This window comes from Chamaea fasciata, unplaced genomic scaffold, assembly GCF_029207755.1.
Source record: "Chamaea fasciata isolate MVZ Bird 193981 ecotype frontalis unplaced genomic scaffold, bChaFas1.0.hap1 SCAF_20, whole genome shotgun sequence".
Taxonomy (NCBI): Eukaryota; Metazoa; Chordata; class Aves; order Passeriformes; family Sylviidae; genus Chamaea; species Chamaea fasciata.
The window spans coordinates 8,935,798-8,950,036 of NW_027094105.1; positions in this window are offsets into that span (position 1 = coordinate 8,935,798).

The window sequence follows — 14,239 nt, forward strand, 5'->3', positions numbered from 1 at the left end:
CCCCTCCTCTGCTGGGAGCTTCCCTCCTCTTCATCACGGAAAAACCTTCCCCAGGCTCTGGAACAGGGCGGGAGGGCTCCTGCCACCCACGCGGGGAGACGTGTGACGAGTTTTCCGGCTCTCAGAGGGCGTTTCTCCGGGGCAGGGTGAGGATGCTCCGGGGGATGCGGCCCCGGCTGCGCTGCCCCGGGGGGAGGTACCCAGGCACCGGCGGGGGGGAGGCTGCGGAGCACCGGCAGCTGCGGGCAGGTCCCAACACTCCCGGCTCTGCACCCTCTTCAGGGTGAGGAGAAAGGTTTCAAAGCCAGAGAGGCTGAGCCGGAGCAGGATCCCATAGAGGGGGTGTTCGCTGTCAGGGTGGAAATTCTCCTCTCTGTAATTTTTCCCTTTTTTTTTTTTCACACCACCCCCCCCCCCCCCAACCCAATTGGCCATAAAATTGCTGAGAAGCAGCAATTTCCTCGGCTTAGCAAAATAGAAGTGCCCAAAACCACTTGCATTTGGGGTTTCATTTAATCTCATCTCGCTGAAAAGGAAAAAAAAAAAAACCCACAAAAAAACACAAGAAACTTGGATGCTTCGCGTGCGGCGCATTCCGCCGCGTTATATAAACCATTTCAAACTGATTTATTCTAAATGAGTTGTTATAATCAGAATTTTCCTTATGAGCAGCTTTCTTGCGAACGTCAGTGTTTCAAGGGGGGAAGAAAAAAAAAAAAAAAGACAAAAAACCCAACCAACCCCAACCCCATCGTACGCCCGCTCCAATATTTCAAACTGATTACTTCTAAACACCAGCGCTAAAATTAGGTCTTTGGTGTGCGGTATTGTCAGAGTGGGTGTATTATGATCTGCAGAGAGTATAAAAAGATAAATGAGTTATTTAACCAAGTAAACGACGTTGCTGTAGAAATGTGCTGAGGGAAAATGCGCAGGGTGGTGGTGGGGGTGGCGGGGGGGTTGGCTCACGCCGGCTGGGCCCCGGGATTGCGGCAGCAGGCGTGGAGGGGGGACGATGAGAAGGGGTTTTTCTTCGCATTAATGTTATTATTTTTATTGCTATTGTTGTGAAACTGGAGGTTCCCCCCCCCCCCCTCCCCTCGCAGGGGTAGGGTCGTGATTGTGGCAGTGCCAAAATGAGAGGGAGGTGGCTGAGAGAGGCGATGGGGCACCCGTGGGTGCGCTCCTCCCCAGGGCAGGAAAAATGACTGGTTATTGGTGTACTCCTAGGATTTAACCTGTCTTCATTTCCTTGGGGTCTGCTCCGGAGGGAGAGGTGTTGGAGCACTGCACCTGCTGGAACTCTCTGAATCTGGCTCTTCCTTCCCACCCACACAGTCGGGTGTTAGAGGTGCACATTGTCCCCACTGTGGGCCTCCAGGGACAAAACCGGAGCGATACTGGGATCAGGGATCACCAGCCCAGGGGCAGAAGACTCTGGGCATGGCAGGGGTTGGTCACTGCAGAAGGTGATGGCCATTGCAGATGTTGCTGACCATTGCAGAAAGTGTTGACCACTGCAGCGTTGGCCATTGCAGAAGGTGTTGGCCATTGCAGGTGTTGGTCATTTCAGCCAGTGGACATTGCAGAAGTTGTTGACCATTGCTGAAGGTGTTGGTCATTGTGGACATTGGCCATTGCAGATATTGGTCATTGCAGGTGGCTTTGGTCATTTCAGGTGGTTTTGGCCATTGCAAGAGTTGGCCATTGCAAGAGTTGGATATTGCAGGGGTTGGCCATCGCAGACAGTGGCCATTGCAGGTGGCTTTGGTCATTTCAGGAGTTAACTATTGCAGGAGTTGGCCAGTGCAGGGGTTGGCCATTGCAGGTGGCTTTGGCCACTGCAGCCCTTGACCACTGCAGGTGGTTTTGGCCATTGCAGGAGTTGGCCATTGCAGACATTGGCCATTGCAGGTGGTTTTGGCTATTACAGCGGTTGGCCACTGCAGTCCTTGGCCACTGCAGGGTTGGCCACTGCAGCCCTTGACCACTGCAGGGTTGGCCACTGCAGCCCTTGGCCACTGCAGGAGATGCTGGTCCCAGCCCCTGCAGCCGGGGATGCCGGCAAAGGGAACGAGAGCCAAACCCCCACGTAGGGTTGGCTGATCCCACTCATCCCCCTTTCCCAAGGCTGCGGCCCCAGAGGGTGTGAGCCCAGGGGTGCTGGGGGTGCCACCACTCCCCCTCCTGCCCCGTTCCGTGTGAGGAAAGTGGGAGATTGATGTCAGCCAGGCCCCGGAGCAGCTGCCATAAATCACGGCCCCGCGCCGGCGGCTCCGGAGCGCTCCGGGGCTGCTCTTATTTATATGCGTCTTTTGCACTGCGAGCCGTTTTATAATCGACTGTGGAGCGGCACTCCAGCGCCAGCCACGGCTCAGATGGATCGTGCAGGACACGAAACACAAATAAAGGGTGAGGAGCAGGAACTGCATCATTCCTGCCGTGCCTGCCGCGCTCCGGGGCCGCTCCGCAGGATTCGCGGTGCTGCCAGCACATCCATCAGCTCCGGGAAGGGCTGCAGGGGGAGTTTGGGGTGTTATTGTAGGGTAGCTTAAGGGTAATAATGATAGGAATGATAATTCCATGGGGAAGGGATGGCAGGGATGGGTTGGAGTGACGGCCACGTCCTCGGGGTGGTGACAGAAGTGGCACGGTGACTACGCGGACGCTCAGACAGGAATGCTGCCACCGGCATGGGGGTAATGAGGGCTTGCCCAGGTGAGCCAGGAACTGGATTTTTGGCTGTCTGTGCCGGGGCTGGGATGAGGCAGGGTTGGTGTTCGGGTACCCAAATCCCTCATGTGCGCGTGGTCCTTGCCAGGTTCGGGCAGGGCCCTGTGGGACCAAACCTCATCCCTCCGGGGCTCTGGGAGAGGAATTAGATCAGTCCAATTCAGTGGCAGGACAAAAAGGAGGGAGGGAAAAAAAAAGGCAGAAATGCCAAGCCACAAACCAAGGCGGATAAATCCAGGAGGGCAATGTAATCTCACTCACCGGGCCTCACCAGAAGTTACAACACATAAATTATTGCACCTAAAAGCATCTCTAATTTCACTTGTGAGTGATTCACCAGGACAGAGCAGGCTGCCCTCTGCATCTCCCCATTTGATTAGACATTTGTACCAAGACAGAGCTCACGCTTAAAATAACATTACTGGAATGGAGACGGACAAGAGAATTCATTTGAATGGAAATCAATTTGATTAGAAAAGTAAATTACCCGCAGTCTATGAGCGGCACATTGTGGCTCGGAATAATAATAAAAATAATAATAATATAAAAAAGAAATAAATCAGTGGCAGCAAAGGATCTTAAATGTTTTTATGGACCTGGCAGTGACTGAGCTGTGATCACTTCCCACATGGAAACAGGGAATCCCCCACTCCTTGTGCTGGGACACTGCCAGGCAGAGCTGTCCCGTGTCCCCAGGGACCCTTGTGCCACCAGGAGCCTCTGGAGGGGACAAAGTGACAGTGTGGGCATTGGGCTGCAGGAATTGGGCATGGCCAAAGGGCTGTAAATGGGTTTATGTGGCTGGAGGTGCCCTCAGTGGGATGATTTAATTTACCCAGGGGTGATGCTGGTCTGGACAAACCACTGGAACCAGCCTGGGTGTCACTGCTGCCGTTTGGGTGACGCTGGGACATTGGGACACTGGCCTGGCTGGGAGAGGACAGCAGTGTCCCTCCCTTTGTGTTCGCCCTCCACTGCCAAGTGTCACCACTGAGGTGACAAAGAGCCAGGGCAGGACCCCAGGGCACTCCCTCCAGGTCCTTCCCCTGTGCCAGCTGCAGTGCAAGGAGCTGCACGCTTTGCTGAGCTGTGGCACCTTCTAAATAATCAATTGGTATTTAATTCCCATGTGATAACTGTCTTATTAAATCTAAATTTAATGTGTATTTGGGAAACCCTAATTTAAAGTGTTACTGCATGCACCATCTGGTGTGCTCTCTAAATACAAATGCAATAACATAATTCAGAATTACATCATAAAAGTAAGTTATAAGAGATTAAAATGCACAACTCTGTTCTTCAGTCGAGGCAGCTTTTATGCTTTTGCTCCTGACTTAGACACAAATCACAGCCAAAACATCCCTACCCCGATGAAGTGATTTTTCTGCTGGGATTTTGGGTTTTATGGGGAGCAGGAGTGCACAGGAAGGAGGTTGGGAGATCAGGAACACTGGAGATGAGGAAATGTTGCCCAGAGAAGCTGTGGCTGCCCCTGGAAGTGTCCAAGGCCAGGTTGGATGGGGTTTGGAGCAACCTGGGACAGTGGAAAGTGTCCCTGGCCATGGCAGGGGTGGCACTGGATGGGCTTTAAGGTCCCTTCTCATCCAAACCATTCTGGGTTTCCGTGAAATCCTCTGCTCCCTGATGCCAGGGAGGGTCAGGGCTGGGCACAGGGAGACTCAGCGACCCACGGAGCTGCCTTTTGTTCAAAAATCAGTCAAATTCAGCCCAGAGCTGGGCGCATCAATGATCTTTTATAGTGGCAGTAAATCCGGTATCTTCGCAAAACCCCCTATTTTCTCTCTACGTTGAATGAAACATGAGATCCCTTAATAGAGAGGGAAATTAAAATCTAGTTTTATTGCAGTTCCTGTAACTGGTATCTAAGCTATTAATAATCAATCCATTCTTGCTTAAAAGCCAACATTTATCACCCCAGCTGAGCTGACGGGCACTGGGGGGAAAGTACAATTGACTGCAATTACACTTTGAAAAATGTTATCTGTGCCACTGACCACTGGGGATAAATGATGAGATTCCAGTTGTTCCTTCCCTCTTCAGGTTCATTCCACCCCAAGTTTTATCACTGGGTGGTTTTGCTTCTCCTTGGGCCTCCAGGATGCCTCGAGGAAAGATCTGAGGGGAGGGGATCTGTGCTGTCCCAAATTCAGGAGGATCCTCCTGGCTGTGCCCCGGTGAGTGCAGAGGGACCCCAAACCCTTCCAGATCCAGCAGTGGGTGCAAGAGCGACCCTAAAACTCTTTTAAAGAACCCCACACACAGATTGTTGGTTTTCTGATTGGTTTTCTCCCTGCCCTTTCCAAGGGGGAGAGGAAGAGGCTGGTGCAGGAATCGATTTCCTGGAGTTCCTGGTATTAATGAAGCCGCTGACCGCAGATCTCCCGCAGCAATATCCCGCTCCCCGCCATAATTCTCCAGACTCCAAACTTTTCAAATGAGTTTTTGCAATTTAAAATTAATAATTGTTCTGTCTAGAACAAGGATAATTAAATGCCTGTTCATCCTCATTATTGTCAGCCGCGTGATTTGTTGTTTTCTCCGTAATAAAATTAACCGGTTTAACTAATGGGTGCCAAAACTTGATAATTAAAGCCGAGCAAATAATTTGCAACAAATAATTTTACCCGGTGGGCTTGGCGGGATCCCGTGGTGGGTTTGTGGCTGATGGTGAAGGGCTGGGAGCCACTGGTGATGCCCAAACCCACACAGGGCGCCCCGGGGAACCTCCTTTTCCTTACAATGGTCATTTTTTTAATGCCAATTCTTTGCTTTTTTTGTTCTTTCCAAGGAAAGAGGTTTCCTCCACAGGTTTTTTGCTCACACCTGGAGCACGAGGCAGGTGGTTCACCAGTGTAGGCTCACCTGTGGATGAAATCCCAAAGGGAAGAGCAGCTGCTCTTCAGGTAAATCCCAACGAGGGTGTGGGGGTGGCTAAAAAACAGCAGGAATTAGGAGGAGAGGAATTAAAATAACGAGCCAACAAAAGGAGTTTGGTCAGACACAATCTTCTAACAAGAATGGACTTTGAAATTATGGTTATTAGCCAGGTTTCATTCCGGCAGCAGTTAAAGAAGCTTTCCAAGGTACCGCAATTAATTTGTAAGTTTATATTACACATTATAACGCGAGGGGCCATTAACGAGGCGGTGACATTAAATTTAATGTACTTGGTGAGTGGGACAGTTTGTCTCTCCCTCCTGGGCATATTCCCTGGATTTTTGGGGTCTGGCACTGCCAGGAGCTGCTGGAGAGGTCGGGGAGGACCCACCAGCACCGGGGGGACTGTCACTGCGGTGCCACACTGGTGGCACCGGGGGACACAAAGCTTTGCCCCCAGCTCCGTGGCACAGCCAGCAAGGCTGGGAGGAACACAGGGAGAATATGGAGTGTCTCATACCTCTAACTTTAAATTAAAAAAGCAATGTGCTGTTTATTGGCGCTGCCGAGTGTCTCTGGAGCGGGAGGCTCATAAAGATCATATTACAGTACAAGCCATTATGCAAAGAGTTTACTATATATACATTTCTAAATGCTTCAGCAAACAGCAGCCTCCTTACGAGCAGAGCAGGATAACTGGTTCGTTTGGGGTAACAAATGATCCTTGATTTGATTTTAAATGCAATGACAGCAGAATTTATTTCTTATTTAATCACTTGCCAGAGCTGTTGAGGACGGGATGGTATTAAACTGCACAATGCAGCATATGACTACTGAATCAGTTGAAATAGGCATAAGAATATATTATGTTTATAGGATAGAAAAAGATTGTACAGCAATGCATATAACTAGAATGGGTATTTTTTGTCATTTATACAGTAGCTTATATCATTATTCCTTCCCGCTTCCAATTTTTCAGTAATAAAAATACAGGGGATGTGATTCTCTTTGCATAAACCAACTTGATTCTTTATTAAATATTTTTATTAATCTGAAGTACTACAAAGCATTTGAGCAGATAAATCAGGCTCCGAATAGTCGTTTCCTCTCTGCTATGGCTCTATAAAGTGGATTCATTTATGAGCGTGCACTACCCGAAAAGAGGGTTTCCATATTCATTAACATGCTCCCTCATGGCTCTGGGGTTTTTTTTATCCCACTGGACCATGCAGAAGGGTCGCCAAAAGAAGCAGGTCTTGGAATTCTGCTCTGCGATCCCTGCCTGGTTTTGTGTCCAGTTTAATGAGGAATCACCACTCGGGTACCTCAGGATGCTCAGGGTCCTTCCAGCTCTGGCTCCCCTCACACCCAGTTTGGGGACATCAGCACTTTTGGGGTGATTTGGGGATGGATCCATCACCCCACGGGATGTGGGGATCCCATTATGCAGCAGAGGGGGAACCTGAGGACCAACCACGCCCCAAACCGCAGGACTCCACTGGAGGTTTTTCCCCATCCTAAAACACCCCTGACCCCTTGCTGCCCCTCCTCTACCACGACCCCACACCCTCCCACCCCAGAGAACGCAGCATTTTGGGTGCAGAAACGCCCTTTTGGGCCAATCCCCTCCGTGCCCGGGCGGCTCCCAGCCTTCCCGGGGGATGCTCCCGGTGGGAGCGGCTGCGGGGGCAGCTCGGAGCCGGCACGTTCAGCCTCCGCCAGCTGACGAGTCATTGAGTCACCAAGGAATTAAACCTATTTAAATCCCAGCCAGGTGTGCAAACAAGTTTATCCTCCCGCAGCAGCTCGCGGGGAATCGCGAGGGCTCCGTAAAGGTTACGGCAGCCGCGTGGATGTTTGGGGCTCCTTGGGAGAGGTGACATTTGGAACATTTAGCGCTGCTTTTGGGGGTCACCGGCACCCCCGGAGCTGCTGCCTTCAGCCAGCCGTGCCCAGGGCTGCAATTCCCTGCCCCGTGCTGGGATCAGCCTCATCCTGCCCTTCTTCCCCTGCCGGCTGCTGCACCCCGGGGTTTTGGCTTTGGTTACAGATTTTCCTGCAGCAGCTGTCTAACATTTGTTTGCTGTTTGGGAAGGGGAATTATGGCACTCCGCAAACAAGCAGGGGACCCTCCGGAGCTGCTGCTGGCACAGCCCCACAGCCTGGCATCCCAAAATATTCCTGCTGCTCCAGGTGCCATCTTCAGGGGGATTTCAGCCATCCATCTGCTGCTTGTGCCTGCCCTGCTGCATTCCTGTATCCCGGCAGGGCTGTGGATGCCCGATGGGCCCAGTAGTCGGGAATGAGCCCACCAGCCCCAGCAGGACATGGATTTGCCTTCCCTCCCTCCCCAATCCCGCTGACCCCGCTGGAATGAGGCGAAGCAGGGGTTTGTCCCCGCGGGAACAGCTGATTTCACGACTGGAGTCAATCCAGGGCTGTTTCACCTCTCTCCGTGTGCACAGGGGTGTTTGCCTTGCCGGGAGCTGCTGGGGCTGCCCATAAATCCGCCCTCAGCAGCAACTCCGTCACAGATGTCCCAGGACACGGATTTTTTCCTCGGGTTTTAGTGCCGGTGTAAAGCTGAATTACGGTCGTTGTCAGCATTAGCAAAAACCTCCATCCCCATCCCGCCTGTACAGCGCAGCAGCGGGGCTGGGGGCTGGCAGAGAGGGACGACAGGAGGTGGGGCAGCTTCTGTTTGCCGGGAATTCCAGGGGTTTGTGGAGCTGGTGCTGGTGATTTTGCCGTGGTCGAGGCCACCAGCAGGATGGCAGGAGTGGCAGTGCGAGTACCTTCACCTCCCTCCGGAACGCGGGCTGCACAGAGACTGAAAATAGAATAAAAGTTTTTAAAACGTCTCTCAGCTGCCCCATCTCTGGGTCAGAAAAGGGAATAATCCGGCACAGACCCGGCTCAGGGCCCACCGAGAGGAAGGTGAAGGTGTGTTTGAGCTCGGTGCAAGCCAAAAAACGCCTGGCACTGCCCAGGTTTGCCGTGGACACCTCGGGAAGCAGCAGGAGTTGGCACCTGAGGGGATGTAGAGCCCCGGCCCCTCCCCGGACACCGGGAAGCAGGAAAGTTTCACACTTTTGCAAAAAAAAATCAACGTTCAGGAAGGAAAGGAGCAGCCAGCAGCTGTAATTGAGATGGATGAAAGGGCGGCCGCCTCTCCCAAAGCGTTCCAGGCACCAGACTCGAGAGGAATATGAAGTGCTGCCGCTCTCCAAAGATCGCCACGCTGCCGCTGAATTATTAATGAGCAGGAATGATTTCATATTTAATCTAAAGACTATTAATTACACTGCAGAAGAGCAACACACCGTCCTGAGAGCCCCTCTCGCCGAGTGAATAATTTAGCGGTGCCCCATATTTTACCTCAATGTCAGGGCGGGCGGGGGAGACCCCTCCTGCCTGAGCAGACAGTGGTGACCCAAGGGCTGGTGTTGAGGGCCCACCCCAAGCTGTGAGCCCCCCAGCTTGGGCAGAGAGGGATTATTTGGGGTCCCTTGTGGCTGGGGAGCACTGCTGCCCCTCCACCCCAGCCTCAGTCAGAGCCCAGCAGCAGCCCCAGCTGTGGGAACACTGAAGACAGATGTTTATTTGCCCGGGATTATTTGCTGATCGCTGTTACAGTGATCCAAGATGATCATTAAAAAGTGAAATGGGCTGTTTAATAACGATGCTGGGAGCACGCAGTGCGCCTCGCATTACGAGGGTGTTTAAGCATGAGCCCAATTAAGTCCCTCGCATCCCTACAGAATTACCCCAGTTGTGCAAACTATTAGGCAAACTCCAGGCTCCTCGTACTCACAGGCAATCCTGGAGCCTGGCACTCTGCTAGAGACCCATTTCTGTCCTGAAGCTAAATTAAAATCCTATTGTGCCAGTGCTGCTAATATTTCCTGCTCTTGTTTCCAACAATTAAATTGTGACATTCTGCCAAAACATGCGAGGAAACGAGAAAATGCTCTTGATCAGCTGGAAAGAGAAGGCAAATCCTCCCAGCTGCCTCCTGCCACGCAGATGCCGCGGTGACACAGGGTGACAGCCGCAGGTTAAGCAGCACCTGATGGATGAGGCAGTGCCTGGTGGAGGTGGGGATTCGCTCTCTGTGGGAAGTGGGGCTTTGGGAATTCAGATATGAAGTTGAAAGGCTTTTCTTCTCAGTTCAGGGGAGAAATCTGGGAGCTGGATCCGTGCAGTGCCAAAAAGGAGAAGGCTGATGTACTGGGACCATGTGGAAAGGGTTTTTTGGGGGGGTGGAGGGTTACGAGGGTGGCAGGGACGGAGCAGCTTTGGTGGCACCTGCTTCCCAGCAGGGCTCACCCCACCACAGCTGCTGCTGAGGAAGGACTTGAGGGACAATTGCCAGCCCTGCTGTGTCCCCAGCACCACCAGTGGCCTGATCCCGCCACCCTCCTCACACAGGTACATCCTTTTAAATATCCTCCCAAATTCCAATCCTCTTTTCCCCTTTGATCTGCTCCCCCCAGCGCTCCTGGGGGAGAGCACACCTGGTTCCCTGCCCCACATCACCTGCAAACCCCCAAAGTGACCCCACAGCCCCCTCAGAGTGACGTCCCCCTGCTTGGGGTGGGCTGTGGCTGCTCTTGGGCAGGAAAGAGCTGGTGGAGACCCCCGAGGGTGTTGGGGACACGACAGTGGGATGAGGAGGGACTGGCATCTGCAGAGCTGTGGGGAGATCAAGTTAACTGGTGGAGGAGAAAGAGGAGGAAGGGAGGGGGGGAAAAAAAAGCTGTTTAAGAAAGAAATGACTGTTTGGTCATGGCTTACAAGTTGGTACTTAGAAATTCCATGAATTTTAAAATAAAGACATCGTGAGATTTGAACTTTCTTTTTGAATACTCACAAACTGCAGCGCCTAATACCTTCCCTGGCCATTAAGGAGCTGTGCTGGGAAGCAGAGGGAGCTAAGTACTACACTGATAGAGCAGTTAAACACCGTAATGGAATTGTGTTTGGAGAGGCTGCAAAGCCAGGTAGAGAGCCCATACATAAACAAGGCCATTACCAGCCAGGGTAAGTGGTGATAGAATTTCATGAATATCCCCACAAAAAGCTTTGTATATTTATAACAACCTGCAGAGTCGTTTCGAACACAGTCGGGGGCCTTTCAGAGTGACTCTGGAGCTAAATTGTACAATGGATCTGTGTCCCTGCGTGGGGATATCGGCTCCAGGGTGGGCAGAGGGATCCCTGACCCTGACTGGGCACCCTCCTGGGGTGCTGAGGGTTCTGAAGCAGTGCTGGCAATTTGGTGATTACTGCCCAAAAACTCCTCCAGTTCCCAGCTTCAAACAACATTTTCAGCAAGGTTTTAAGGAAGATTTTCTGTTTGCAGGGCAGGGGAAGCAGAAGGACGCTGCTTCCCAGCCGGAATGGAAAAGGGAGCAGGAGGAGTGGCTGCTCCTCTGCTGGCAGACTGGAGAAGTCGCCAGAGGGCAAGAGACAGAAGTTTCCACGTCTCAGGAAAAGGAGAAATGAATCTGGGAGCCATCAGACCCGAAAGATCAGGACGGAGCTCTGCGGGAGCTGCACAGAGAATTCTCAGAGGCCAGCGGGGAGCAGGGGCACAGCTGAGACCCCAAACTGGGGCTGTGGGGCACAGGCTGGTCCTGCTGCTCCCCAGGGCTGCTTTGCTGATGATCCTACACCAAGCCCACAGCATTCCCGGGACAGCCTGTCCAACACCAGGAGAACACGTGTGTGCCGCCAGAGCCCCAGAACCTCTCCACGAGAAACCCACGCTCTCCACCCCTGCAGCTGGAGAACGGCAAAGCAAACTCGTGAGAGTATTTATCACTTCAATTTCAATAAATAGGTGCTTTAAACTTAGGGAAACTTTGCTCTGCAACTCTTGCAAAACCTGGACCCAAGCGATAGGCACAGCTCGGGCACGAGCCGTAATAAAATGCTAATTGCAATTCATAAATTACGTCGGGATGCCTGGGAATGTTGAAGCTCCTGGATGAAGTGTAGCGTTCAATTTATCCTGTGCATGCTGCCGACAGTGCTGCCAGCCTCCTTCTTGTCCCCCTGTGTTGTTTTGTCATCTCTGTACTATCACCAATTCATCACAAAGGCAACTGAACTCGCCGGTGTCCACCCACCGGGTGACTTTGTCTTCGCTACTCTATGACTTCTAAATTAAATTGTCAAAACACATTACTGAGAAAAATATCGCGAAGGGGGAAGTTCTTTACCCTTTTCTCCCAGCCGAAGAGAGAGCGGGTTTGATTCGGAGAAAACATGTCTGCTTCATTATCCCTCCCGTTATCATATTTCTTCCCCGGGCAGCAGCAAGGAAAAGAGTCGATACACAAGTCTTGGATGACATGATGGAGCGTCCCACAGGAGTTGTCTCGATAAATTCTGAGATTGCCCAGCAAAAGCTGCGGATGGGGAGGGGGTGTCTAATTTTATTCCTCTTTTATTCCTCCCACTCTCAGACAATTTAAAAGAGATTACGGGGTTTGCTGGTGTGGATTCCCCCGAGCTGGATGTTCCCACTCTGCCAGCACTGGTTGGTTTGGAATCAGCTCCTTGGAGTCCTTGCAAGAGAAGGAATGAGCCCAGGAATGGGACTGGGGAGGGCACAGGTCCTTCTCCCACACCTCTGCTCTTTGAATCCCAGAATGGGTTGGGTTGGGAGGGACCTTAAAACTCATCCCATTCCACCCCTGCCATGGGCAGGGACATCTCCCACTGCCCCTGGGTGCTCCAAGCCCTGTCCAACCTGGCCTTGGACACTTCCACGGATGGGGCAACCTGTGCCAGGGCCTCCCCACCCTCACAGAGAAGGATTCCTTTCTCAAATCCCATCTAACCCTGCCCTCTGTCAGTCTGGAGCCATTCCCCCTTCTCCTGGCACTCCACCCCTGTGAAAAGTCTCTCTCTGTGCTCCTTGTATTCCTGGAATTTTGTTTCCTGCAGGAACCAGCACTAACACTGAGCTGTCCCCAGCTATTTCCCTGCACTACGGGGGGTGTTTGAGTGCTGCGGGCTCTGTCCCCTCTCCCCTGGCTCTGCTGTCCCCCCAAAACTGGAGTAAGGCCTCAGGCCAAGGTTGGGTAACACGGGAGGATCGTGCTGCTGGATGCAATCACAGAAAATAACTCCCCACGGGAAGTGAAACAAGAGGAGCCTTTCCTTTCCTCGAAGCCTTGCCTCCCCCTCTTCTCATTCCCACGTTGGTCTCTGGGCCATAATGGATCGGCCATAAAAAGCAAGTAAACACATTGTGCACTCATTCCTTTGGCTTTGGACAATATCAACGTAATAGACACATATTGTTTATTTATTCTGCTGTAGAGCAAGGCAAGGAGGCAGTGCCCAATGTTTAGACGGGGTAGTTTTAAATGCTCCCATTCCCCGGGCCCTTATGATGCATCAGCCATCACTAGTCAAATTGCCTCGTATTTGCAATTTTATGGGTTCATTTTATCAAGCACACAGGAGCTGCATTCAAAGCAAGGGAATAAAGTATTCCACTTTTGTTAGGCAAGTGCTGCTTCAAAGCAAGAGGTGGCCAGAAAGCGGAAATCTCTTTTTTCTTTCCCCCTGCCTCTTCTCCAGATTCACCTCCAGATATTGCTTCTCCTTTGCAGCAGCGACTGCTGAGAGCCCCTTTATGGTCTTGTGCACACCGAGAGCTCCACAGCACCGGATTTATCCTGCTGGGAGATCTCTCCCTGGTCCCCGGCTGCCTCAAAATAACTCCCAGCAAAGCCTTCTCCTGGTTGTCCCCAACTCCGGGGGCTCCGAGTGCCACCTTCCCGAGCCAGTCCCAGACTTCAGCCCCCTCCGCGGAGCAGGGAAAAGTTGCAGGGAGCAAAACCACCGGGAGTCAGCTAGGAAGAGAAGTTTTCAGAGTGGATTTGGTGGCCGGGACAGGTCGAGCATCACAAGGACTCGGGGTCACGCCGCTGCCACCCTCGGGACCTGCGCTGTCCCCTCCTGCCAGCCCAGGAGCTCCAGGGCCGCGTTTTTGGGGAGGGAAAAATCTCATGATTATCCCCAAAGGGAGCTGCTGCTGCAGGAGGAGAGCTGGCAGAGCAGGAATTTGCTCCCTCTCGTGGGCTCGGGCACAGCAGAAAGGGATTCCTTGGGACGAGAAAAGTCCCGTTTGAGCTCTGGGAGCTTCTGGTGCAGCACGGAGCAAAGGCAAAGACACAGCCCTGGGTTGGGGCTTCATGTGATGGCATTTGGCAACCCCAAATTAACCCTGTTTTTTGGTGGGACGGAGTATTGACTCCCCCCAAGCTCTCAGCTCCCCTCTCACATAACACTTCATTGCCTTTGTTGTCTCCGGGCCTCATTCCATCAGGATTTATTCCTTCCAGAGTGTTTCAGCTGCCGTTTAACCAGCTCCACGCCTCATGTGCAGGGCTCGCCCTCAGGGGTGACTATACCACGGATTCCTCCCATTTTCGGAACAACAACAGCTCCGTTTCATGAATCCAGAAAACCCCACCAGCTGCAGCCCCTTTTTTTTTTTTTCCATTTCAAGCTCCCTTTAATGGTGTATTTAACCCTAAAAAAAATTCCCACAGCGTGTCATGCTGCAGGAAAGAGTGGGAAAACA